Source organism: Silene latifolia, chromosome 3, assembly GCF_048544455.1.
Source record: "Silene latifolia isolate original U9 population chromosome 3, ASM4854445v1, whole genome shotgun sequence".
NCBI lineage: Eukaryota > Viridiplantae > Streptophyta > Magnoliopsida > Caryophyllales > Caryophyllaceae > Silene > Silene latifolia.
The window spans coordinates 55,410,674-55,419,590 of NC_133528.1; the positions used below are offsets into that span (position 1 = coordinate 55,410,674).

The 8,917-nt window shown below is 36.8% G+C and overlaps 1 non-coding gene across 1 annotated transcript; it reads right to left on the bottom strand.

Annotated features, from left to right (window-relative positions):
* Positions 1-8,376: 8,376 nt before the first annotated feature.
* LOC141650370 (small nucleolar RNA R71) lies at positions 8,377-8,484 on the bottom strand. Its single transcript, XR_012546409.1, has one exon. It is a non-coding gene; the product is annotated as a small nucleolar RNA R71 (small nucleolar RNA).
* Positions 8,485-8,917: the final 433 nt, after the last annotated feature.

Below are 8,917 nucleotides of genomic sequence, written 5' to 3' on the forward strand. Positions count from 1 at the left end.
TGAGTTTTCTCCCGTAGAAAAAACATTTGATAGAAAGCAAGAGCCAATGTCTCCCAATTTGTGATCCCCATGGCGGTGCGATCAAGGCTATTGATCCATAACTTTGCCTTGTCCTTCAAAGAGAAAGGGAAAAGTATTTCCCTTATTTGGGCTTGAGTGACGCCCGTTTGCCAAATCATGGAGTAATAATCGCAAATGTTTTGCACATGCAAAATGGGATCCTCCAAAGGACTTCCCCCAAATTGCTTCCTCTCCACAAGACTATTGAAAGCCGGTTTGATCTCGAATTCCGGGGCGGTAATTTGAGTAGTTGTAATACCGACCGGAAGCATAGCCGCGGTGGGCTTGGAATGATCGGAAAGTTTCACCATCTTTTTGGTTGGAGATGGTGGTAGTGGAGGAGATGATGAACTAGAAACCTCCTCCTCTTCAAGAGCTTCAAGATCGTCTAAGTATGACTTTCTTGCACTTTCAACTTACACGGGAGAAGCGGCTTCTTTAACTTCTTTCCAAAAACGTCGTCTTCTACGAAAGGTTTTCTCGGGCACGGAATCCAGTGAAAGTAAATCTCCACTACGAGAAGACCTGGGCATAAGACAACAATCTCTAGAAAATGATAAGTAACGGTCTCAAGGAACAAGTGTTCCTCAAGACAAAGAAAACAAGATAGAAATTGACAAATCTAAACGCAATAAAACCGTGCTCTCCGGCAATGGCGCCAAAATTTGATAGGCTATATCGTAAACCTAACAAAGATAATTTCCCTAGACACAAATAAATGTAGTAATAGGGGTCGAACACAAGGAGACGGGAATTGCGCTATGAAATGCTATGAGTAGACTTCTATCAAGGTCGATTACGATTGGTTTGATTTGTTGGTTGATTTGTTCAATAGCAAATAAAACGATGTAAATTATATGACTAAAGGAGTCTAGGGGAGTCGGTTCACACATGTAATTGTAAATATATATATTCATGTTAAACTCGGAAATAATAACATTGTCAATTTTTTAGGCTTAAATACACCCACCTCACGATATTAGTGTCAACCATAGACCGGGTCCTAGAGAAACTCTCGTTTATGACTAGGTCGTCCTACTACACATGCTTAGTCTTATCCGTGCCTCTCGACTTATAGAACGAATTAACAAACTTAATCAATGAATAAGACCTCTAAATAAAGGTTAATCGTGAAGATAAAAACATATAATAGAAACAATTTGGCAATATTATATCAACCTAATTTATCATTTTACATATATTAGTTATTGCATGGCTTCCCTAGTCCCAAGACTAAGGAAATTAGCTACTCATATTGAAATGTAAACTACCAACTATGATGTATGAAATGCTAGACATGATTATAGAAATAATATAAGCTAAATGATGAATCATAAAAAGTGATAATGGACAATGTGATATAATTTAACTACTAATGATAAAATCATGTGATAACTAAAATAGAAATGTAAACTAAATAAACTAAAATTTAGAATTACCGAAAAAGAAATGGAACTTGAATTAGGAACTTGCAAGGAAGAACAATTGGGATCCAAAAGCTTGAATATATAATAACCAAATGATTAAAAAAATTAAAACTAATATGAAAACTATGAGAGAATTATTGTGTGCTAAAGAATACAAGAAATATGAGAATGTATGATGAAAATTGGATGCTAAGTAGGTCGGACCTAGCTCTCTATTTATAAGGAGCTAGGAGTTGAAACGTAAACACAAAGGGCAAGGTAACCCCGATCGGGAGTGCCAACCCCGATCGGGGTCGTGGCTTTCCAGCTCATTTACCTTAATTACTGTAGTTAATGCTTATGGAATCCAATGTTTAGCGATAAATGCCCTATTAAGCATCCGATAATGATCTTTAAACATGGCATCCAATGCACTCTAGGATCCTAAGGTTCCATCTTAGTTAGACTTCAAATCTTGGGCTTGACTTTGCATAAGACTTCATTTTGCATTTCTCATATAAATCCATATATTTATGCATGCAAATCCATGAAATAATTCAAGGTTGGTTCAATGCTTGCTTCTCACTTTAGCCTTGCTTCTAGTTTCTTGCACAAGTGATGGAATAAGCTTCTAAAAGCTCAACTTCCTACAAAATTTGACAAAACATGCAAAGACAACTAGAATATAATATTAGCTCATTAAAACACTAAGGTTAGTGCAATAATTATATGAATTTGAGCTAAAAGTATATATAAATGAACACATCATAAACTAAAGGTATATAGTAATAATATATAAGATGGTAAAATTTTGCAATTCACTTAACTTTTTAAATTTGTATAATTTTTTTTTTTTTTACAAAAAGGTTATCATTTCATTTCATTAATTAAAAAAGAAATTACAATTTGCAAATACCACTGGTATTACACTAGACAGTACATCACTTTTGCTAGACTAAGAACACAATCTAGCTCTAATATGACTATACATTGGATGAGTCTTCCACATAAGGAATCTAACAGCAACAGGAAATTAAATTCTCCTAATTATACCAACAGCTTTGTTTGTCTTGTTCTTGAAAATTCTATGGTTTTATCTACTCCGAATCCGGTGAACAACAACCACAAGGGTAACTTGAAACCAGGCCTTCTCCCAGCTGTGCTTTCTTCCTGTATTCCACATTCCGTTCAGTATTTCTTACAGATCTGTTCCCTTCTACCAATGTCCATCCATAACAGCAATTTGTCCCATATTTTCTTAGGATAGTTACATTGAGAAAATAAATGATGATGAGTTTCAATGTTTGCCTCACAGATTGAGAATGCATCTATTGATAAACTGAAACCCTCCTCTCTTCAAATTATCTATAGTAGCCAATTGCTCCTTCACAACCAAAGAGCAAATGATCCTATGACTAGGGATTACTTTAAAGTGAGCAATGGCCTTAGTCCAAGCTCCACAACAGAGCGTCTCTAAAATAGCTAGAGACTACTTTTGATTTAATTTATGCCTTACAAACCAGCTTTTCATCAGGGCCTTAGCTCTTTGAACACCTCCTTCTTGCAGAATTAGCCTATCCCTAGTAGCAATAATCTCTTTGAGCTAGGCTTGATGAGAAGTTATCCTTTATCTAGAGATGCAAGATTTCCTCATACTTTAACACATACTCCATTTCATTTTACTGAACTCACTTACTAGTAGCAGAGTTGGAGAGCATTCAAATCTATTTACTTAGAAGAGAATAGTTCTATGAAATGAGATATTTCACATTGAAACTTCCTGCATCCAGAGGTGAGTAGATTTGCTTCCAACTTTTAAACATCATCTTCTTTTACCCTAGAGAGATCCTCCAAAAGAAATTCTTACACATTGATTTTTCTATTTGGAGATTTTCCTAGACAACAAAATACCGGAACACCGGAATTTTTCAATATCAAACACAACTGAGTTTATGAGCTAAATCTTTCCAACATAAGTGAGAAAATTAGAAGACCAATGTTGAATAACATGCCGAACTTTAAGGCTCAGGGAGTCAAACATGTTGACGGTGATTCTAGAAGTATTTATGGGTATGCCTAGATACCTGAAAGGGAAGCTGCCTTCAGAGAATCCAGTATCCCTTTTGATTTCATCAATTACAACAGGATTTACTCCATGAAAATAAATGTTGATTTTGTCAACATTAACATTTAACCCATAAAAACTAGCAAACTCAGTTAAAACCTGTTTAACAACTCTAACAGATGGCACATCTCCTCTATTAAAAATCATCAAATCATCAACAAACACAAGGTGAGTGAGATTGATTTTTCTACATTTGCGATGATATGAAACATTTTCCTAATCTCAGAGCTTCCCGAGGTACCTTGATAATATTTTCATATGAAGAACAAAGATGTAGGGAGCTAAGGATCGCCTTGCGTTATTCCACTTTGCTCTTGGAAAACCTAGAAAGACCACTATTTGTTTTTAGGGAGAACCATGAACTAGTGATGCATCCTAAAATCCAATCACGCATAAATCTCTTTGGAAGCCTAAATGCATTCAACATATTATGCAATGAATCAAAAACTTTTCTAATATCAACTTTAATAAGACATCTAGGAGAAAAAATTGCCCTATTATATCCTTTAGCAAGTGATTGAGAGAGCGTAATATTCTCAATGATACTCCTACCCAGAGACGTAGCCAGAACGGAAACCTAGGTAGGGCCGAAATTAATCTTTTCATTTCTAACTTAAATATGTCGACGAAATTAAAATACCTTATATATCTCTTATTTTACATGTTACCAGTTTTCAATACTAACACTTATCTCCTCAATATGTCTCAAAATGAATGAATACGAATTTACAAATTATTAAATAAGTATTATATGAAAATATTTCAAATTAATAAAGAATGTGTATGGAACAAATAAAGAAATGGCCTAAGGGTAAGAAATTACATGAATAATGGTAAAAGTTGTAGAGTTAACGGTATAAGAGTAGGAGAGTTTTTTTGGCAGCAGTAAAGAAAGAGTTTTACATTATAGTGGTACGGCTCAGTAAACCATACATATAAACTACAACATAAAACACCATAGATCTACTAATAACATAAACTAAAGGTTGGTAACAATTGCATCGGTAAACAACGTCGTGTTGATGGCGTACGACGGAAGTCGGAACACGCTCTTCAAACTCACAATCAACCCCATTCTCTAATGGATGAGCAACGCTGGCCAAAGGAAAACACCCATCTTTGCTTGTCTTGATTGATGTGGCTTCAGAGAAATACCTGCAACAAGACCCAAAAAAGGGTCTCGGAGATTCATCTCCTTGGCTGTGCAAATCTTCCTCAGAAAACCAACGAGCTTCCACAAACTCATTTTTACTCGTCTTAATCAAAACAGCTTCAGAGAAATACCTACAACAAGACCCAAGAAAGCGTCTCGGAGATTCATCTCCTTGGCTGTGATACACCTTATCTGGACACCAACAAGCCCCTAAACCCAACGAGAGAAAACAAAGTGCACTTACGCCCCCAAAGACGTAGAAAGAAAAGACGGAAAGCAGACCACAAAAATCTGACTCCAGAGGAGAGAAAACTCCTACACTTTGTAACACAAACCCGCTGACCAGAACTCCATAGCCAGGTAAAGCGAGTAAATAGGTGGGAACTAAAGGAGGAAACCACTTGAAATTCCCCCTAATCAAAACCATCTCTGCCGACCGCAGAGAGTTAGGCTCAACACAAACCCAATGCAAAGTACCAGTCGTCCTAATTAACCCGTGGATTAGAGGACAGGACACCCCAAACCACCAGGAATTTATTAAATAAAAAAGCAGAAAATGCACAAACCACAAATTAGACATGAGTTAAAAATGGAATCCACCGCATCCGACCCGCACCCACAACACAGCCAACACCCGACTCCACCATACCCCACACATCTCAACCGAAAAAATCCCCAACCACAACCTCAGACACAAAAACAATTGACGGAATCGATGGAGCACCACTAACCTTGACCGATGAAACGGAACAAGCCGAAACCAAGACACCAACAACAACAACACCCGACACCAAACAATACTCCATAGGACCATCGGCCTGCATGCAACTAGATCAACCTTAAGAGACACATAAACAGACAAAACCGGACTTGGACATGGACCAAAACAGGAGGACGGGAAAGGGAACACAAGACCGACCCAAAACCGCGACCACAAAACACTAGCAAAAAGAGCTAAGCTCATAAACGCCAACCGACAAAACACAAGGAAGATTTCATTCACTTAATATAAGAGCTTTGGCTGACTATGACACGAGAATAAATTGTTATATTTGTTGTTTTCTAATACATATAAAAATCCATAAAGCACCTCGGACCAAGGCCCAGTACCCTAGCTATGCCATTGCTACTACCTTTGACAAAAGCAGCTTGTTCTTCTCCAACAATAGAAGAGAGAACTTTCTGAAGTCTGTTTACTAGTATCCTACTAACTGTTTTATACAAAACAGTACAGCAAGAGATGAGCCTGTAATCCGTGACTGAATTGGTAATTGCTATTTTAGGAATTAGGGAAATCACAATAGAGTTTGCTTACTTTGCCATCTGATTAGTCTGAAAGAAAGAAAAAATCTTGTGTCTACTAGGAGGACCGTCCTCCATATACCTAAAGGCAATCCATCAAATAAAATATTATAAAAAGTTTGGGTGTAAGCAGTATGGTTCTCTCGGAGGATACAAGAATTTTCCCTGAAAGAAACTATGAACTGCTTTACAGAAGTCCTTATCAATAATAGACCAAACTGATTTGAAAAACCCTGCAGAAAACTCATCACTATTCCTTGCCAAATCATCACTATCATCAAAAGAGATTGTACTGCCGGAAGAAAGGAAATCCTTATTCAGACCTTGGATCTGAGATTTTTGACCTAGAAGATTCTTATAGTAGTTTGATTATAGTTACTTACTGATGATTCATAATTATATAAATATTTATGTCTTCCCTTAGTTACTTTTGATACGATTTTCGTGCTAGTTTATATTAAATACATGCCTTTTATGTTAGAATATCGATACTTCCGCTATTTGGTGTTTAATGTAGGAATGATGCATTTGAGGAGCAAAGGAATGAAATGAGCGCGGAGTGGGCATGAAGGAATACACGGAGCATGGCACGGGAATCCCTAAGAATGAAGGAAGAGAAGTTAAGAAGACAACACGAAGAAAAAAGCAGAAACAGAGTGATTCCTCGATCAACTAAGCACGAGCTCGATCGAGGAACCTGTGTACTTGATCGATCAAGAGTAGGCTCGATTGAGGAACCACATATTTCCATATTTTCCGTAATTTTCCTTAAGTCGGTTATATTTTATTATAAATACCTAAATCGTACCCTAGTTTATTTTACGCTTTATTTTACCTAGTTTCGTATAGCTACTCTAAAAACTCTCTTAGAATACTTTTATATTAGGTTACATTAGTTTAGCATCGGATCTATTGTTCTTCATTACGGTATTGTTCTAATCTTTCCTCAATTATTAATTCAATTGTTTGTTCATCTTTTTTGCTTTTAATCATGTTGTTCATTAATTATATTGTTGTTCTTCCCTTTAGTATGAGTAGCTAAGCCTTTAATCTAGGGTGAAAGGGGATCTAGGTTGCAAGAAAAGGGTTATTAATGAATTGATTGTTAAATTGCTTTTGATTGTTGTTTAATTATCGTCTTACATCTAGTTAATTGATTACTGATCAGAATTGGTTAATTAGTCTTGCATAAACTAGGATTTTCACCGACCGCGTTAAGACTAGCATAGGCCACGATAATTGAATTAAACCGACTTAATAATAGCGATTGCATGTTAAGTTTAGATCTAAAAAGACATATTAGAATCGACCGATCATATGACTTTCAACAATATAAATTGCTCAATCAATGAATTAAACCTTACTCTTGGATGACTACCTAGTGAACCCTATCCCTAGACTCTTTTAATATATTTGAATTCATCTTTTATTTACATTGCAGTTAGTTGTTAGATATCAAACAAACAAAACCCCCATAAAATCGGTTACTTTAAGACGATCTAAATATAAACAAACTAGATTAATTACCTCGCCTCCCCGTGGATACGATACCTTACTTACCGCTAGCTATTTGTTAGCAGTATTAAAGGATTTATTTTGATTAAGACCAAACGACTGAAAATAACCTTATCAAATTTGGCGTCGTTGCCAGGGAGGCAACTATTTTTCTGTTTGTTTTTGTTTATTTTTGTCTTTTGTCTTAGAGAGCATCAGTTCCTTGAGACAGTTTGATATTTTCTTGTTGTTTTCGTGTATGCCCAGGTTTAATAGGTTAGAGATTATACCTTTTGATCCCGAGCCAGAAAAGACTTTTCGGTACAGACGAAATTTCAAAGAGAAGTAAGTCAGGTGGAAGACTTGAGTACACTTGACTACGAGCGGTATACTTTTGCAGAAGAATCGTCTTTAGAAGAGGACACACTTATTTCTGCACCTATGGTTTCTATAACATCAAAGATGCCGACCTTGGCAAGTCATTTAGAACCAACGGTTGATTCTATTCCTAAAGGATTTAAGCTTCCTACCACTGATAAAGGGACTTTTGAGATCAAACCTTCATACATAAGTTTAGTAGAGAGGAATTTATTTGGAGGAAAAGCTGGAGAGGACCCCGCAAAGCATACGGAGAGATTTGTTAATATTGTTGCTCTATTCCTTTGATAGCTGGGGTGACTCAAGATTAAGTGAAACAAACTCTCTTTCCTTTCTCTCTGAGAGATGATGCAGCAGAGTGGTTGCGTGACTTGGATATGGAGGCTGATTCAATCACTAACTCGATTTCACTAGCTCTTGCATTCTACAAGAGGTATTTTCCACCACAGAAAACTAATGCTCTTAGAAGCCAGATTACAAGTTTTCAGCAAGGTCCCACTGAGGATTTTAATGAAGCCTGAGTTCGTTTCAAGAGGCTAGTTCGATTCGTCCCCCCATCATGGCTTCCATATTTGGTTTCTTTGCAACCAGTTTTACAACGGGTTGTATGGCAATCATAGAGCTTTGCTTGATTCAGCTGCTAATGGAAGATTCCAGGATAATACTAATGACGGTAATGCTTGGAAGTTAATTGATCAGATAGCTACTCACACAGTTGAGTATGGTAACCCCAGAGGTAGTAAGAGAGGAAGTGGTTCAGATAACGCTATTGCGGCATAGATGGAGGATTTAACAGCTCAAATAGCCGAATTGAAGACATCTCAGTCTTTGGGTAAGCAAGAAACGGTTCACATGGTTCAACAAGAGATGTCCTGCGAGAGATATGGGATAGATGGCCACACTGCGGCTAAGTGTATAAGTACTATTGAACAAGTTCCTGCTTTCCAATCTTTCAAGCAAGGTACTCCATATTCTAAATTCTTCCCTGAAAGGAGCCAG